A 19,672-nucleotide genomic window follows, 5' to 3' on the forward strand; every position below is an offset into this window, starting at 1 on the left:
AAAAAAAAAAAAAAAAAAAAAAGACAGCTTTATCTGTGAATGGTGACATTGATTTTTTTTTTCCTACTGTGTTTGAGTAAACAACTTAAGAAGGGGGATGTAGTATATTGGGCTACTAGAGTACCCGTACGGGGAACGCGCATGGTCACGTGATACCGGATGCCGGTCAGTTGTAACTTGTCATTCAACCTGAAGAACTATATAAATGATTGACTCATTGTTATTCCAAATCTGGTGATCCTGTCAACTTATTCTTACAACAAACATACATTACAACCGAGTGGCGCACTATGAGCTTGTAGGTCTGCTATTTTTGAAAAATCGAAAAACGACTGACATAGAAACATGGCTTTTTCCGAAAACTGTCAGGATGTAGAAGACATTTTTAGAATCTGATCTCAGGTCAGAATGGAAAACTGTTAGGATGTAGAAGACATTTTTAGAATCTGATCTCAGGTCAGAATGGAAAACTGTCAGGATGTAGAAGACATTTTTAGAATCTGATCTCAGGTCAGAATGGAAAACTGTCAGTATGTAGAAGACATTTTTAGAATCTGATCTCAGGTCAGAATGGGTTAATGCAAGAGCTGTAAGTGCTGCAGCACAGCTAGGGCACCAAGCTTGGACGGGCATCAAAAGTATTTATCGCCGCAAAAGCGAAATTTAGAAGCAACCTTATTGGGCTGCTGAAGGAGCTACGCTAACACGATGAACCGCTAACACGATGAACCGCTAACACGATGAACCGCTAACACGATGAACCGCTAACACGATGAACCGCTAACACGATGAACCGCTAACACGATGAACCTTGGGCTGCTGAAGGAGCTAGCGCTAACACGATGAACCTTGGGCTGCTGAAGGAGCTAGCGCTAACACGATGAACCTTGGGCTGCTGAAGGAGCTAGCGCTAACACGATGAACCTTGGGCTGCTGAAGGAGCTAGCGCTAACATGATTAACCTTGGGCTGCTGAAGGAGCTAGCGCTAACACGATGAACCGTGACCGCCAATTAGCCACGCTGCGTGCGCACCCCCCAAATATTGGATTATTGCTTCACTACAATTACTTGAAACATTATAGTTGGAAGTTATACTTTGTATATTTAGATTATATAATACAATTAAGCACTTAAAGGATAATTCCACACTAAAAGGCTTTCTTATCTTTCTTTGTAGTCGTTACGTCCCCATCAAAGAGGTCCAGGTGTTATTTGTAGTTGTTACGTCCCCACCAAAGAGGTCCAGGTGTTATTTGTAGTTGTTACGTCCCCACCAAAGAGGTCCAGGTGTTATTTTGTGCAAAAGCTCCTTATTGGCTATTTCCCCTACCATAAGCCCTCAATGAATTGCATTGAATTGAATGGGGCTATGGGGTGTTGTGCTAATTCGCTTATTTCCATTGAAATAAGTAGTAAACTCTGCCGCTTGGGTTATTTACATTATGAAGAGAGGGTATATACAAAAAATATATAATTTTGAGCGATGGAAATAAGCCAATTAGCACAACACCCCATACATCCCATTCAATTAAATGCAATTCATTTAGGGCTTCTGGTAGGGGAAATAGCCAATAAGGAGCTTTTGCACAAAATGACACCTGGACCTCTTTGGTGGGGACGTAACAACTACAAATAAAGGTCAGAAAGCCTTTTAGTGTGGAATTCTCCTTTAAGCCTTGTTTTATATACTTTGGTTATTCAAAAATAGCCGTTCCACACAAGCCCATGGCGCATCGCATCTTGTTATTCTTTTCTCAAACATTATGAAAAAATCACACCTTTGTGAACTGAGTGGTGCAACTCCCCTTGACAACATGTAGAGATATTAAGCTATTAAAGTGAGAGGTAGCAGCTATCCTATACAGTACCGTTCACCGGCCTGATTTATTGAGCAATATATCCGCCTTCACAGCCGGCAAGAATATACTTTATTGGTGTAGCATCTGAACTACTCAGCTCAGTTAATTTCCACAGCACTCATCTGTTCTGGAGAACAGGACCTCTGCAAGTATTAAATCTGCTTTGAACTATATCTGGCAATGTTGTGGATCAATAAACTATTAACTGGATTTTCTGGAGTTATTTAGAGAGGGATACTATGCTATGCGGCACTTCAACTAAGATATGAACCCATGCTGCAGTATGGCCTGAGGGCAACAAACTAACTTTACCCATTCTGACCTGAGATCAGATTCTAAAAAATGTCGCTCTTCGATTTAAAAACAAATAGCAGACCTACAAGCTCGTAGCGCGCCACTCGGTGGCGCGCTATGAGCTTGTAGATCTGCTATTTTTAAATAGCTAAAGCATAACATGATGCTAACACCAAAAGGGGTTCCCGTTCAGAATGGGTTAACACACCAATTGTACGACATTACGATTTCTTTCCCATTTCTAACTGTAACCCTATAAAAAATAGCAGATCTACAAGATCACAACATGTGGCGCTGCAATGCATGGTGAGCTTGTAGATCTGCTATTTTTAAATAGCTAAAGCACAACATGATGCTGACACCAAAATGGGTTAATGTTTATGAATAATAAATATATACCATATCACCGTAGCCTACATGTCCGTTACACGTGTCTAAAATAAAATGAGTGCAAGAAGTAGGGAAGAAGTTTGAGACCTATTTTTTTTACAAACAACAAAAACAAAAAACTATGACGACCCCAACTTTGGCATCACATTGATTGGTGCAGCTGTCAGACAGAAACCTGAAAATTAATTGCTATTCAAATTCAATTAATAATTATGATTCTTGTGACATTCTGACTCTTGACAATATCCTATTTTGGGCATTTCATTATTGTCATACATACGTTTTTTTTTTTGAGGAGCTCAAGACGTAACATACATACTGTACGAACATCCTAATAAATTATGAAATGTAGTGGAATTGGAAAAGATCTACTTTCATTGTACTCTACTGTACAGCCAGGTGCAGGTGATGAAGCTTAGCGGGCACGCCTTTTGGTGTTATAGCATCAGGTCATGTGGAATGCATGTGGAATGCACTTCCCATTGCAGTCAGAACTGCAGCATCACTCCCAATCTTCTGCCGTAGTCTGAAAACCCACCTTTTCAGACTCCATCATGGCCCATAGCACTTACCCTACCCCCTTAGATAGCATTTCTGTTGGCTTAGATAGCATTTGACACAGACTTATAGCATGTTATGTAGACAGCACTATAATTGCATTGTATATAGTCATAGCACGCCATAGTACATATGTATAGCATAGTAGTATATATATATATATATATATATATATAGTTTATATGTATAGTCTCATAATATAGATATTCCACTGTTACTTTCTTAGCTTACGCATGTTTTATGATAAATGCTTTTGTGATGTATTCCCATGCTTTTTGTTCTTGATTATTGTAAGTCGCTCTGGATTAAGAGCATCTGCTAAATGCCTAAATTGTAAATTGTCATGCTTTAGCAGACCTACAAGCTCATAGCCCGCCACCGAGTGGCGCGCTATGAGCTTGTAGGTCTGCTATTCTTTGAAAAATCGACTGAAGAACGACTGACACATAGAAACATAGCTTTTTTTCAGAAATCTGTCAGCGTGTAGAAGAACATCTTTAGAATCTGATCTCAGGTCAGAATGGGTTAAAGCCACCACTGAAATATAGAGCCGTGGAGCTTTACTGAACAATGGAAACAGGATTATCCTGCAATAAAATGCCTTCTGGATAGCACGGTGTATGAACCCCCACAGACGGGCAGAAACAACAGCCTTTGGAGATGAAACATAACATGGGAGTTGTATTGTAAGTGCTTAACCCATTCTGACCTGAGATCAGATTCATACGAGGTTTCCACTGGACACACACTGCTCTGATGAACCCATTCTGACCTGAGATCAGATTCTAAAAATGTCAGTCGTTCTTCGATTAAAAAAAAAATAGCAGACCTACAAGCTCGTAGCGCGCCACTCGGTGGCGCGCAGTGAGCTTGTAGATCTGCTATTTTTCAATAGCTAAAGCATAACATGATGCCGACACCAAAATGGGTTCCCGTTCAGAATTTATGCCTGACGTCGAAATAAATAAAAACGTTCGCTCCGAAAGAATATATACTGTACCTATTCAAAGATGTGTGCCGAATTTTTAAGATTTTTCAATAGCTAAAGTATAACAAGAATGCTTGAAGCACCAAAAGGGGTTAACCCATTCTGAACGGGAACCCATTTTGGTGTTAGCATCATGTTATGCTTTATCTATTGAAAAATAGCAGATCTACAAGCTCGTAGGTCTGCTATTTTTTGAAAAATCGAAGAACGACTGACATTTTTAGAATCTGATCTCAGGTCAGAATGGGGTTAATCAGACCAGTGTGTGTCCCAGTGGAAACCTCGTATGAATCTGATCTCAGGTCAGAATGGGTTAAGTCAGTGCACCATGTACCATCATATTTCAAACTCTCCCCTGGGCAAATACTCCCGCCAGCATACTCCCGCCTCAATGATTTCAGTCCATTAGCTCTTACTTCTGTTGCTATAAAACTCCCCCTTTTTTAACCTAAACGATGCTCATCTCTGGATCCCTTTCAATTCGCCGTTCCGTGGAGGATGCGGTCAACTTTGCATTGCATCTAGAACACCTGGTCTCCATCAAACCCTCTGAAACTCAATCACTAGAACACCTGGTCTCCATCAAACCCTCTGAAACTCAATCACTAGAACACCTGGTCTCCATCAAACCCCCTGAAACTCAATCACTAGAACACCTGGTCTCCATCAAACCCTCTGAAACTCAATCACTAGAACACCTGGTCTCCATCAAACCCTCTGAAACTCAATCACTAGAACACCTGGTCTCCATCAAACCCTCTGAAACTCAATCACTAGAACACCTGGTCTCCATCAAACCCTCTGAAACTCAATCACTAGAACACCTGGTCTCCATCAAACCCTCTGAAACTCAATCACTAGAACACCTGGTCTCCATCAAACCCTCTGAAACTCAATCACTAGAACACCTGGTCTCCATCAAACCCTCTGAAACTTAATCACTAGAACACCTGGTCTCCATCAACCCCCTGAAACTCAATCACTAGAACACCTGGTCTCCATCAAACCCTCTGAAACTCAATCACTAGAACACCTGGTCTCCATCAACCCCCCTGAAACTCAATCACTAGAACACCTGGTCTCCATCAACCCCCCTGAAACTCAATCACTAGAACACCTGGTCTCCATCAAACCCTCTGAAACTCGATCACTAGAACACCTGGTCTCCATCAACCCCCTGAAACTCAATCACTAGAACACCTGGTCTCCATCAACCCCCTGAAACTCAATCACTAGAACACCTGGTCTCCATCAACCCCCTGAAACTCAATCACTAGAACACCTGGTCTCCATCAACTCCTCTGAAACTCAATCACTAGAACACCTGGTCTCCATCAACCCCCCTGAAACTCAATCACTAGAACACCTGGTCTCCATCAACCCCCTGAAACTCAATCACTAGAACACCTGGTCTCCATCAACCCCCTGAGACTCAATCACTAGAACACCTGGTCTCCATCAACCCCCCTGAAACTCAATCACTAGAACACCTGGTCTCCATCAAACCCCCTGAAACTCAATCACTAGAACACCTGGTCTCCATCAAACCCCCTGAAACTCAATCACTAGAACACCTGGTCTCCATCAAACCCCCTGAAACTCAATCACTAGAACACCTGGTCTCCATCAAACCCTCTGAAACTCAATCACTAGAACACCTGGTCTCCATCAAACCCCCTGACACTCAATTGAGTCAATAACTGAAAAGACTCTTCTATCTATATCTGGACATGGAGCTGCCATGTCAAATAGGCGACAAAGGGTGATGGTGAACAATCATGCATCCCTCCCGCCCGGTCTCACTGGCACCCTTCAAGTCTGTGTGTACTCTCTCTCTCTCTCTCTCTCTCTCTCTCTCTCTCTCTCTCTCTCTCTCTCTCTCTCTCTCTCTCTCTCTGTCTCTGTCTCTGTCTCTGTCTCTCCCTCTCCCTCTCCTCTCTCTCTCTCTCTCTCTCTCTCTCTCTCTCTCTCTCTCTCTCTCTCTCTCTCTCTCTCTCTCTCTCTCTCTCTCTGTACACCAATCATCTTGCGTCCAATGACAGAACAAATACACAAATGACACACACTTACTGGAGTCAGTCAACAAGAGCCAGCTCCACACCATGCTTACCTCAAGGGAAAACAAAGGGAATGACCAAACTCAGTGGCGTGCACAGATAGACACTAGGGGGTGCTAGAGCACCCCCTGCCCTTCTGGCAATGTGCTCTTTTCTTAATTTGTAGTGTGTGGACCATGCGGTGACATTGATCAATTATTGATAAAAAACGCTTCTACTGTATTATTCAGGCCCCCACAATCTAAAGCGTTGTTTCTATGTCAGTGGTTCTTCGATAAAAAAAAAAAAAGCAGACTACAAGCTCGTATCGCGCCACTCGGTGGCGCGCTACGAGCTTGTAGATCTGCTATTTTTTAATAGCTAAAGCATACCATAATGCTAACACCAAAATGGGTTCCCGCCCCAAAATGGGTTATAAGGCAACCGGCCGGTTCCAACTCGCTGCACAAGGTGCCCTTTTTTTTCACTTGAGCACCTGCCCCTCTAAATGTCTGTGCACGCCACTGAGCACCTGCCCCTCTAAATGTCTGTGCACGCCACTGAGCACCTGCCCCTCTAAATGTCTGTGCACGCCACTGAGCAAACTCATGGCATCTGAAAAACACTGAAAGGCCTATTCACATCAACATGCAATCGCATCACAACGGAGTGTTTCAAATCCCTTGGAACTCACATCAATCAATGACGCAGCTGTTCATCATCACCGCCAGCATTTAGACAGCATTCGCTCAACATCCATCACAGTTTGGTACAGTAATAATCTGGACCATCCATCACTCATTATACACAGAGCATCCAACATCATTAAGAGCCAGACTGATGGCTGGTTTTGGCCGATTATTGGCCATAATTTGACTTTTACAGACATCGGATATGCAAATCATGCATTCAATGTGTCCCGATTTTAACCACTTTAAACCTTTGGCGTCATATTTTGGGCATGTCGGTTTATATGCAAACATGTTCAAACCTTTACAAAGGTTTAGCGTTGTGGGGCTTGCAGTTTGGCTATTTTGTAATTGTCTATTTTTGACAAACTTTAATCAAAGCAAAGTTTTTAAAATGTATTAGTCCTTCCTTTTGCACAAAATAGCAGTCAAATATCATAATCAGTCAAATATCATAATCAGTCAAATATCATAATCAGTCAAATATCATAATCAGTCAAATATCAAACTATACAAACTATACAAAGTCAAACTATATATATAGTTTATATGTATAGTCTCATAATATAGATATTCCACTATTACTTTCTTAGCTTAAGCATGTTTAGTTTTTATGATAAATGCTTTTTTGTGATGTATTCCCTTGCTTTTTGTTCTTGCTTAATGTAAGTCGCTCTGGATTAAGAGCGTCTGCTAAATGCCTAAATTGTAAATTGTATATCATAATCAGTCAAATATCATAATCAGTCAAATATCATAATCAGTCAAATATCATAATCAGTCAAATATCATAATCAGTCAAATATCATAATCAGTCAAATATCATAATCAGTGGTCTCTAGGCAAAGCTCTGGCATCGGCCGGGCTCTAATATCCCTCAGTGGAATCCCTCTTCATCCAATGAATAATAGAGCACCGAAGTCTGACGTCACTTTCAGTAGAGGGCGCCAGTCCCCAGGTTCATGTATTTTTCTAGTTGCATTAATTGAAATCGCCATAGGAGGATTTTTAGATCGCCTCATATAAGAACTGTGTTTGAAAAATAAACATGTCACCCCGGCCGCTTCACTCATATGGATATGAAGAATCAACTGACTGAGAGAAAACGCTAATGTTACTGCTACTGAATTAGTTACATTTTCTCTAGAAGCAGACTGTATCATATATGAGTGACTGACTGTTGGAAAACGATACAGAGACACCTCCCTGACAATATAACGATACAGAGACACCTCCCTGACAATATAACGATGCAGAGACACCTCCCCGACAATATAACGACACAGAGACACCTCCCTGACAATATAACGATACAGAGACACCTCCCTGACAATATAACGATACAGAGACACCTCCCTGACAATATAACGATACAGAGACACCTCCCTGACAATATAACGATGCAGAGACACCTCCCTGACAATATAACGATACAGAGGCACCTCCCTGACAATATAACGATACAGAGACACCTCCCTGACAATATAACGATACAGAGACACCTTCCTGACAATATAACGATACAGAGACACCTCCCTGACAATATAACGATACAGAGACACCTCCCTGACAATATAACGATACAGAGACACCTCCCTGACAATATAACGATACAGAGACACCTCCCTGACAATATAACGATACAGAGACACCTCCCTGACAATATAACGACACACAGACACCTCCCTGACAATATAACGATGCAGAGACACCTCCCTGACAATATAACGATACAGAGACACCTCCCTGACAATATAACGATGCAGAGACACCTCCCTGACAATATAACGATACAGAGACACCTCCCTGACAATATAACGATACAGAGACACCTCCCTGACAATATAACGACACACAGACACCTCCCTGACAATATAACGATGCAGAGACACCTCCCTGACAATATAACGATGCAGAGACACCTCCCTGACAATATAACGATGCAGAGACACCTCCCTGACAATATAACGATACAGAGACACCTCCCTGACAATATAACGATACAGAGACACCTCCCTGACAATATAACGATACAGAGACACCTCCCTGACAATATAACGATACAGAGACACCTCCCTGACAATATAACGATACAGAGACACCTCCCTGACAATATAACGACGCAGAGACACCTCCCTGACAATATAACGATGCAGAGACACCTCCCTGACAATATAACGATACAGAGACACCTCCCTGACAATATAACGATACAGAGACACCTCCCTGACAATATAACGATACAGAGACACCTCCCTGACAATATAACGATACAGAGACACCTCCCTGACAATATAACGATGCAGAGACACCTCCCTGACAATATAACGATACAGAGACACCTCCCTGACAATATAACGATACAGAGACACCTCCCTGACAATAACGCAGAGACAGCTTGTTTATTTTTGGACCACAACGCTTATAGTAGACGATATTAAGATCACCCCATGTTATTTTCCATAGAGAAATTACTTCCGCGAAACAGGGGAACCGAAGGGATGAGCGAGTTACGTCAGGACTTCGGTGCTCTATTAAACATCATTATATCTGACCCTTCCCATATCAGCCCAGCATCTATTCCAGCTGCTTACAGAAGGACATCCAGTGCATTTTGTCTGATAGTGATGAATTAATCGTTGCAATAGAGTGTTTAAAAATAGACTCCATATCTCTCCAGCTTTTTATTAAACAGAAAAATGCATTTTCAGGTCAGGATACCAATTGTATCCAATCAGGAGAGAAAACTCACACAGGATGCATGGGGATTAAATAAGTGAAATTGAAAGTGCTGACACAAAGAAATGAGCAGACAAAATTAGAACTTGATAATGGTCATTGTCTCCTGATTGGCTGAAATTCGTAACCCAGCTGAAAATGTATTTTCTGTTTATTAAATAGCTGAAGAGATGGGGAGACCCCTGTTATTCAACAAACACTTACATAGCAATAATTACTATCGTATAAATGCAGTGTGTTAAACTTGTAGCAAACAAAAACAACTTTATGTTTTTGCCAACAAATATCACTTACCCTTGACATCTAGAACTGTCTGTCTGTCTGTCTGTCTGTCTGTCTGTCTGTCTGTCTGTCTGTCTGTCTGTCTGTCTGTCTGTCTGTCTGTCTGCAGGGCTAATCTTGCAAACCACTGGACCAATAAGTGCCTAGCATGCCTAGCATCCCGGGCACGTCGTAATTGGCAACAATTAATGAATAGAAAATAACCAATCTGTTTTCACAAAGAGTCTTTGGTGCACGCCAGTTTCCTGGGGGACACCGGCCAACTGAAGTATATCGGATTTAAGTGGTGAATAACCGTAGCAAGGGAGTCATGACGAGATGTTGAACTAAATGAGTTGCTGCCCTTTGCGCTGTGGTTTTTGTACATTGGCTTTTCAAAGCATGCGTTCATGGAGCGGCGTTGACTAACCACAGCAACCAAACACCACATTTTGGTCAGTCATCCTATTCAGTAAAAGGGATACACCTGTGGAATGCCCTATTCCTACCAACTGAAATAAAAAGACAAACTGATCTCACATTATTTATTATTAAGTTAACCCATTCTGACCTGAGATCAGATTCATACGAGGTTTCCACTGGACACACACTGGTCTGATCAACCCATTCTGACCTGAGATCAGATTCTAAAAAAATGTCAGTCGTTCTTCGATTTTTCAAAAAATAGCAGACCTACAAGCTCGTAGCGCGCCACTCGGTGACGCGATGCGAGCTTGTAGATCTGCTATTTTTCAATAGTTAAAGCACGACATGATGCCAACACCAAAATCGGTTCCCGTTCAGAATGGGATAAACTCTGGTTGAAATCGGGCAAGAGGTGGTGAACATTAATATGTTAAGCACATTTTAAAACGTTGAAGTGTAATTGGGAAATGTTATTGCTTTTGTACTTTAGATTAGATGCATACTGTATATATTTGTAAACGACTGTTTTTAGTATAGATTGGTATTTGTATAGAAAGGCCTAAACAGTGACGACACAGGGAGGGACTTCAACCCAAACCGATCCTAACTTCATCTGAACCATTTGGTAATTATGTAAGCGTATATTTCCCCAAATATATTTCTTATCCACAAAACAAACCAAACAACAAAAATGGTCCTCACAATGTGTATTTCAAACAGTCTGCTATACTTTGGCCCTCACAAGTATATTATCCCATGCTGACCTGAGATCAGATTCTAAAAAAATGTCTGCCATGTTTCTATGGCAGTCGTTCTTCAATTTTTCAAAAATAGCAGACCTACAAGCTCGTAGCGCGCCACTCGGTGGCGCGCTACGGGCTTGTAGATCTGCTATTTTTCAATAGCTAAAGCATAACATGATGCTAACACCAAAACGGGTTCCCGTTCAGAATGGGTTAATACACACTGAACAATGAATGGGTAGTGAATGTCCATTGAACAATGAATGGGTATAGTGAGAGTCCACTGAACAATGAATGGGTATAGTGAGAGTCCATTGAACAATGAATGGGTATAGTGAGAGTCCACTGAACAATGAATGGGTATAGTGAGAGTCCATTGAACAATGAATGGGTATAGTGAGAGTCCATTGAACAATGAATGGGTATAGTGAGAGTCCACTGAACAATGAATGGGTATAGTGAGAGTCCATTGAACAATGAATGGGTATAGTGAGAGTCCACTGAACAATGAATGGGTATAGTGAGAGTCCATTGAACAATGAATGGGTATAGTGAAAGTCCATTGAACAATGAATGGGTATAGTGAGAGTCCACTGAACAATGAATGGGTATAGTGAGAGTCCATTGAACAATGAATGGGTATAGTGAGAGTCCACTGAACAATGAATGGGTATAGTGAGAGTCCACTGAACAATGAATGGGTATAGTGAGAGTCCACTGAACAATGAATGGGTATAGTGAATGTCCATTGAACAATGAATGGGTATAGTGAATGTCCACTGAACAATGAATGGGTATAGTGAGAGTCCATTGAACAATGAATGGGTATAGTGAATGTCCATTGAACAATGAATGGGTATAGTGAGAGTCCATTGAACAATGAATGGGTATAGTGAGAGTCCACTGAACAACGAATGGGTATAGTGAGAGTCCACTGAACAATGAATGGGTATAGTGAGAGTCCATTGAACAATGAATGGGTATAGTGAGAGTCCACTGAACAATGAATGGGTATAGTGAGAGTCCATTGAACAATGAATGGGTATAGTGAAAGTCCACTGAACAATGAATGGGTATAGTGAGAGTCCATTGAACAATGAATGGGTATAGTGAAAGACCACTGAACAATGAATGGGTATAGTGAGAGTCCACTGAACAATGAATGGGTATAGTGAAGGTCCACTGAACAATGAATGGGTATAGTGAGAGTCCACTGAACAATGAATGGGTATAGTGAAAGACCACTGAACAATGAATGGGTATAGTGAGAGTCCACTGAACAATGAATGGGTATAGTGAGAGTCCACTGAACAATGAATGGGTATAGTGAATGTCCATTGAACAATGAATGGGTATAGTGAGAGTCCACTGAACAATGAATGGGTATAGTGAATGTCCATTGAACAATGAATGGGTATAGTGAATGTCCATTGAACAATGAATGGGTATAGTGAGAGTCCATTGAACAATGAATGGGTATAGTGAATGTCCATTGAACAATGAATGGGTATAGTGAGAGTCCACTGAACAATGAATGGGTATAGTGAGAGTCCATTGAACAATGAATGGGTATAGTGAAAGTCCACTGAACAATGAATGGGTATAGTGAGAGTCCATTGAACAATGAATGGGTATAGTGAAAGTCCACTGAAGTGGCAAAAGTAGTTAAGGGAGAGACAGAGAAATCAATTTGGGCAAAATTGTTAAAATTTGTTAGCATGGAACACTGCGGTCTGAAATGAATGACTATTGAATCAGAATGAATTATATAAGGAACATTGTTTGAAAGAGAAAAGGGGGCCACAGCAGCAGATCCCAAGAGGTAGTTAACCAATAATGATTTAATATGCACCGATAAGTCTCACTCAGCAACCACCCAGAGCACCTTTAGACCGCTGTCACAACCACCCAGAGCACCTTTAGACCGCTGTCACAACCACCCAGAGCACCTTTAGACCGCTGTCACAACCACCCAGAGCACCTTTAGACCGCTGTCACAACCACCCAGAGCACCTTTAGACCGCTGTCACAACCACCCAGAGCACCTTTAGACCGCTGTCACAACCACCCAGAGCACCTTTAGACCGCTGTCACAACCACCCAGAGCACCTTTAGACCGCTGTCACAACCACCCAGAGCACCTTTAGACCGCTGTCACAACCACCCAGAGCACCTTTAGACCGCTGTCACAACCACCCAGAGCACCTTTAGACCGCTGTCACAACCACCCAGAGCACCTTTAGACCGCTGTCACAACCCCTTTTTCTGCCCCACGAGGGAGGGTATCTGTACACTATGAGCCTTAACCCATTCTGACCTGAGATCAGATTCATACAAGGTTTCCACTGGACAACACACTGGTCTGATGAACCCATTCTGACCTGAGATCAGATTCATACGAGGTTTCCACTGGACAACACACTGGTCTGATGAACCCATTCTGACCTGAGATCAGATTCATACGAGGTTTCCACTGGACAACACACTGGTCTGATGAACCCATTCTGACCTGACAGATCAGATTCATACGAGGTTTCCACTGGACACACACTGGTCTGATGAACCCATTCTGACCTGAGATCAGATTCATACGAGGTTTCCACTGGACACACACTGGTCTGATGAACCCATTCTGACCTGAGATCAGATTCATACGAGGTTTCCACTGGACGCACACTGGTCTGATTAACCCATTCTGACCTGAGATCAGATTCTAAAAAAAGTCAGTCGTTCTTCGATTTTTCAAAAATAGCAGACCTACAAGCTCGTAGCGCGCCACTCGGTGGCGTGCTATGAGCTTGTAGATCTGCTATTTTTCAATAGCTAAAGCATAACATGATGCTAACACCAAAAGGGGTTCCCATTCAGAATGGGTTAATTAGTATCATCGGTATTCAACACCTGTGAAGGAAGTCGGAAGATGGACGGAACTAAGTAGGAATAGTTATTTCCAAATGTGCATTCAGAAAACAAACAACGCCTTGTGCGTGTATGACATACTGACCTTTGACCTTGTGCGTGTATGACATACTGACCTTTGCTTGTAGGTTGGGGGGATAATGGAAAACACTGTAATATATCAATGGCAGAAGAAGACCTTTCTAAAGGCTTCCGACTATCAGCAACTTGTGCCTCCGGTTACATCAAGATTAGTTGTGTGTCTTTTAGGGAAGCAGTCATGGATGAAGACTCCCTCTCCCTCGAATAATAGTTAATGGGTGAGAATCTTCACACTGCAGCCTGATGGAGGTGTGTCGCACGTGTGTGTGTGTGTGTGTGTGTGTGTGTGTGTGTGTGTGTGTGTGTGTGTGTGTGTGTGTGTGTGTGTGTGTGTGTGTGTGTGTGTGTGTGTGTGTGTCAATATATTGCGTGCTACAGTATATATATAACAATGTTTTATTGTTGTAACTGACTGCCGGTGTGCCAAAGATGAATTTCCATTTCATGTCAATTTAAAGGCGCAGTGAAACGGAAATGGTGAACAACATGAAAATGGTGTTTCAACAAGAAACACCGGTCTGAAGTTTCTGAACCAATCAGAGCGTCGCATCCCTTCAGGCGATGGGACCGTAGCTAGGGATGGTAGCTATGCTATGCGCAACACGCATGGTGTATGTTTGTTTACAAATGAGATAGTCGGCCAGCTAATCCAGTTTACTGTTATGTGGCTTATTTCTACCCTATAATGTTTTCGGATACATATTTTAGCGTGATGATTAAAGGCTCATACATAGTCTGGATTTTCGGTGGTTATGTGACCACCGAACTACAACATGACGTCACGAGCCGCGGTGAAGAGCAAACCACCGCCACCGCTCCAGCCCTTCTCTCTGTTTTTACTCGCCACAGCTCAACGTTATTTCAGCTCCGGTGGTCAGCTCACCACCGGAGCGGTGGTCACCTCACCACCGAAAATCCAGACTATGAATAGGCCTTTAGTGTCTGGATGTTATTTTGAATGGGAATAAAAACGGAGGATTTCTGCAATCAGTATCAGCTGTGATGGACGGAGGCGCAAATATGGGGAATTAAACGGGTGAGCTTCATTTTTATTGGCTTTTATCGATGTGTATCTCTACACGTCATCACGCAGCACGTTTTCATTTTAATAAATAAATAATACAATCGTTGTTCACCATTTCCGTTTCACTGCGCCTTTAACACTAGGAAGTCTGAGCAGCCGTTCTGACCGAATTTGAGATTTCAACGTTTATTTTCTTAGCCCATGGAGTCCAGAGAAAGTTCCCCTTGCATGACTTTGTCTAAATATTCGATTGAAATCATCTCTGTTTTTTTTTCCATTTGAAACGTTTTGTAAATATGATTTTAGGCATATATCTCTTACTCAGTCTGACTATAATCGGCCCAATCGACCGCCGTCACCCTTTCTCCCCCTCTCGTCTTTTGTTTGCGCTGCTTGATAATGGTGACGTTAATGGTGATTCCCCGACATTTCCTTTTCACTTGATATCGTTTCGTAGAGAGCGCCTTATATAGCGCCTTATATACCAAATGAAAGCCCCAATTCCATAGTTTACATGGTATTTTGAATTTTTTTAAATGAGCAAAAAATGAGCGAGTTATGATCTAAAGAAAAAAGGTGGAGAAAAAAAAAGAGCACACAAACAGACAGCTGGAGATGTTGTTGTTGTTCAAGCCTGCATTCCATGTCCAACGAATTAAATCATATACGTTTGGATGGTTAATTAACTTGGAATTTGTTTATTATTTTGATAAGATAATAGGAATATGAATACAATGATTATCATTGTTATTATTATTATTATTATTGAATGCTCGGTTAGACTCGACCCGACATTTACTTTCCATGAAGCGAGAACGCTTGCCGATGCGCGATACAAAATAAAAAGTGTTTGGAATAATTCCAACCAGATAGACCTCCCGAACCGCTAAATGTTTTGTCAGTCAAAAGAACAGTTCTTTCTGCAAGCGACGTGGAACGTATGTAGGCCTGCTGCTGTGGATGAATTTGTTTCACAGCACAGCCACAGCCTATTCTGGCATATAGGCTAAATATCGCCAGCTCTTTGTCAGTCAAAATAGTTCAGCTCCTTCTTTATCTGTAAACTTTTCTGCAAGCGACCAGATCCGTGGAACTTTCCTTTTTCTCTCTCTCTCTCTCCCTCTCAGGGAAGCATGTAAATGTTCATGAATTCAATAACTGCTCGATGTTATAAACAGCAGCTGAGCTGGGGTTTCTCCTCAACATGCAGTGGCATTTCACGTGTGGAGTTTATTTTTTGTATCACCAGGCTGCAGGCTTTCTATTTAGTGTGCAAGGCTATTTAGCAAGGCTATTTAGTGTGCATTTAGTGTGCAAGGCTTACATCCGGTACATCCGTATGCGCTGATTTCCATACACAACACATACACGATCCGTATCCTCTCCTCACCGGATGTTGAATTCACAGTGCTAACGGCCGTATTCTGAACGATGTTTTTATTAATTAAACTGATATAACAACATAACGTGGCTAATAATTGTTTATTTGGAATGTACTTTGGCTGGTAATTTAGGTAGATATAACGCGACTCACTTGTATAAGTAATTTACCGCGGACAGGCCGCATTTAATGCAATACATTGGCTTTAGTAATGTTGTTAGCTTATAATATTAGCAACTGTAAGCTAACGGCTGGAGGACTACGGACAATCCGGTCAATAACATCATTACACTTAAACATTAATACAATTATGTCATGTTTACATGCCTAGTCAAGCAGTCTGTACATCGCGTGGGGTCACATATATTAATTACATCGATAACACACAAGAAAAGACAAGTGATCTTTGCTCTTTTGGAAGGAAAAAAAAGAACAACAAAAGGCATGTTGCAATATAGTACTAACGGGCAACGTTAAAATATATATTTTTCACATGTAGGCCTATTATTAGTTTTATACATTTTAGGAGTGAAAACATGTGTTAAGAAACATATTATGATTTAATTCGTTGGAAATGGGATGCAGGCTTGAACAATGTCTTCTCCAGCTGGAGAGGGACGTGTGGGGGAGAGAGTGGCCAATCAAATCGCACCAAAAACACGGTCCCCTTGACCGTTCAGCCGACTGAGTAGTAGTGAAATTTTTTCAGACTTCGTAGTGTTAATGGACAATAAAGTTTTCTTTATCTTTTTATGATTGGCTGGAAGGCGTGTCATTCTGTGCCATGATTGGCTGAGCATCGCATAGCGGGTGTGCCACATCAGAGCTGTAGAAGAGAGTCTCGCCAAAAAGCGGGGCGCTGCCTATAACTATAGTTCCAAACACTGTAACTACCGCATTGAGATAGAATGAGCACCTTCTTACAATGGGAGTCAACGCTAGAGTCATCACTCACAAACTATCCATCACACTGTTCCACGTGAGACAATATCAGATATTGCATGCCGTGCGAGCCTGTGATTGGCTGGAAGGTTTGTCGTTCTGCACCGTGATTGGCTGAGGTGTGCCACATGAGTCAATATAAGTGGCAGAGTGGGAGAGATGTCATCAGACCAGTCTATGCATCAGACATTGCACAACAACACTCTCCTCATAACGAGATTGTCTTCCCTTCTCCTCAGTGGCTGGAGCAATTGATCTGAATTTGCACACAGGCATATATACAGGAATATAGGCAATATAATACATATCGTGTGATGTCACAGCATATTGTCCAATCATATGAGGGGGGGGAATATAAATAATAAAAGTAAAAAGCATTCACCTGAATGGTGCTAATAGTTGCTACTAGGCTATAGGGATGTTCAGCAATACAAATGCAATGCATATTCAATAAAGACATTTTCCCTTCCTTTTCAATGCATCACACAACCTAGCCGAAACATTTAGATTCTCCTAGAGGTTTTTTTTTCGATTCTGACGAATCTCTCTACGAGAGTCTAAAAGTTAACCCCGCCCCTGACGTCGAAAAGGAACGTTTGTGCCTCAAAATCACTCTTACCTTGTACAAATGCAAAATCTAAGCTGCTTTAAATGTTGCCCCACTTGTTTGTGATCTGTGCGCACCCATATTAAACACCGCACATGCTTATTTTTCAATAAGAAAGGTATTTTAATCCACTCTGTTTCTGAATCCTCCATTGTAAATGCGCAACAGAATATTGCCCGCGCCCCTAGCGGCCAGGGTTCTCTTACGCATTTACAATGGAGAGAAAAGCAAGATGGCCGCCAGATTCCGAGATAGAGTGGATTAGAATACCTTTGTTTATTGAAAAATAAGCATGTGCGGTGTTTAATATGGGTGCGCACAGATCACAAACAAGTGGGGCAACATTTAAAGCAGCTTAGATTTTGCATTTGTACAAGGTAAGAGTGATTTTGAGGCACAAACGTTCCTTTTCGACGTCAGGGGCGGGGTTAACTTTTAGACTCTCGTAGAGAGATTCGTCAGAATCGAAAAAAAACCTCTACGAGAATCTAAATGTTTGGGCTACACACAACCCAAGCTCTGCACAGGCTGTGTGTGTGTGTGTGTGTGTGTGTGTGTGTGTGTGTGTGTGTGTGTGTGTGTGTGTGTGTGTGTGTGTGTGTGTGTATGGGCCATGGGGGGGGGTATCTATCCAAATTAATGTTGACACATAAATGATTAGGCGCTACAGGATCACAGCATCCCTAACATTGCTGCCTGTAGGGCAATGAGGGCAATGAGGGCATCATTAATTATCCCAGCCCAGATGTTTCCTACAACTTGGGGTCCCAAACCTTTACAATGAAGTTATAGTAGCCAGCCAGAGACAATTGAAGATAGCATATTGCTCTAGAACTGTCTAGGTCAGGGGTGGGCAACTTTGACGATGGCGAGGGCCACTATATTTCCACACTCACTCCAGAGGGGGCCACTGTGCATATTACTGTCCTGCATATTACTGTCGCTTTGCGACGCGTTTTGAGCTTGTAGATCGGCTATTTTTTGCTATATTTGAATTGAAAACCTGAATAATTTTTTGCTATTTTTGATTTAGAATCCTGAAAAGTAACCTTTTTTATTGCATTTCAAATGCATTTAGTTATAGTTATGTTAACTTTATGTTAACTGTTAGCATAACTACATTGGACACAAAAAGACAATAGCATTTTAATACTATAGTCATGAAGTACTAGTCATTTTAATACTAGTCATGAAGTAATTAAAGCAGGTTTGGAATTGTAAACAGCTGAAATCAGTACTATAATATCAGTATTCTGATATTAACATGAGGGCCGCATTAAGTGAAGGTGGGGGCCGCATGTGTGTGTGTGTGTGTGTGTGTGTGTGTGTGTGTGTGTGTGTGTGTGTGTGTGTGTGTGTGTGTGTGTGTGTGTGTGTGTGTGTGTGTCAATATATTGCGTGCTATATATATAACAATGTTTTATTGTTGTAACTGACTGCCGGTGTGCCAAAGATGAATTTCCATTTTATGTCAATTTAATGGACAATAAAGTTTGGGTTATGGAGCCATTTGCCCATGCAGCCCTGGTCTAGGTCAAATAAGCAACTTACCCACCTAACAAAAGAACCAATTAAAGATAGCATGTTGCTCTAGAACTGTCTAGGTCAAATAAGCAACTTACCCACCTAACAAAAGAACCAATTAAAGATAGCATGTTGCTCTAGAACTGTCTAGGTCAAATAAGCAACTTACCCACCTAACAAAAGAACCAATTAAAGATAGCATGTTGCTCT

At 41.7% G+C, this 19,672-nt stretch overlaps 1 protein-coding gene across 1 annotated transcript in view; it reads right to left on the reverse strand.

Moving 5' to 3' along the window:
* The window catches only part of LOC310863096 (guanine nucleotide-binding protein G(i) subunit alpha-2-like), a gene marked incomplete at both ends in the record, with an annotated part of 142,917 nt that overhangs the window by 123,022 nt on the left and 223 nt on the right, over positions 1-19,672 (reverse strand). The window lies entirely within an intron of this gene.

The sequence above is a fragment of the Protomyctophum parallelum genome, assembly GCF_964188405.1.
Source record: "Protomyctophum parallelum genome assembly, chromosome: 8".
Lineage (NCBI taxonomy): Eukaryota > Metazoa > Chordata > Actinopteri > Myctophiformes > Myctophidae > Protomyctophum > Protomyctophum parallelum.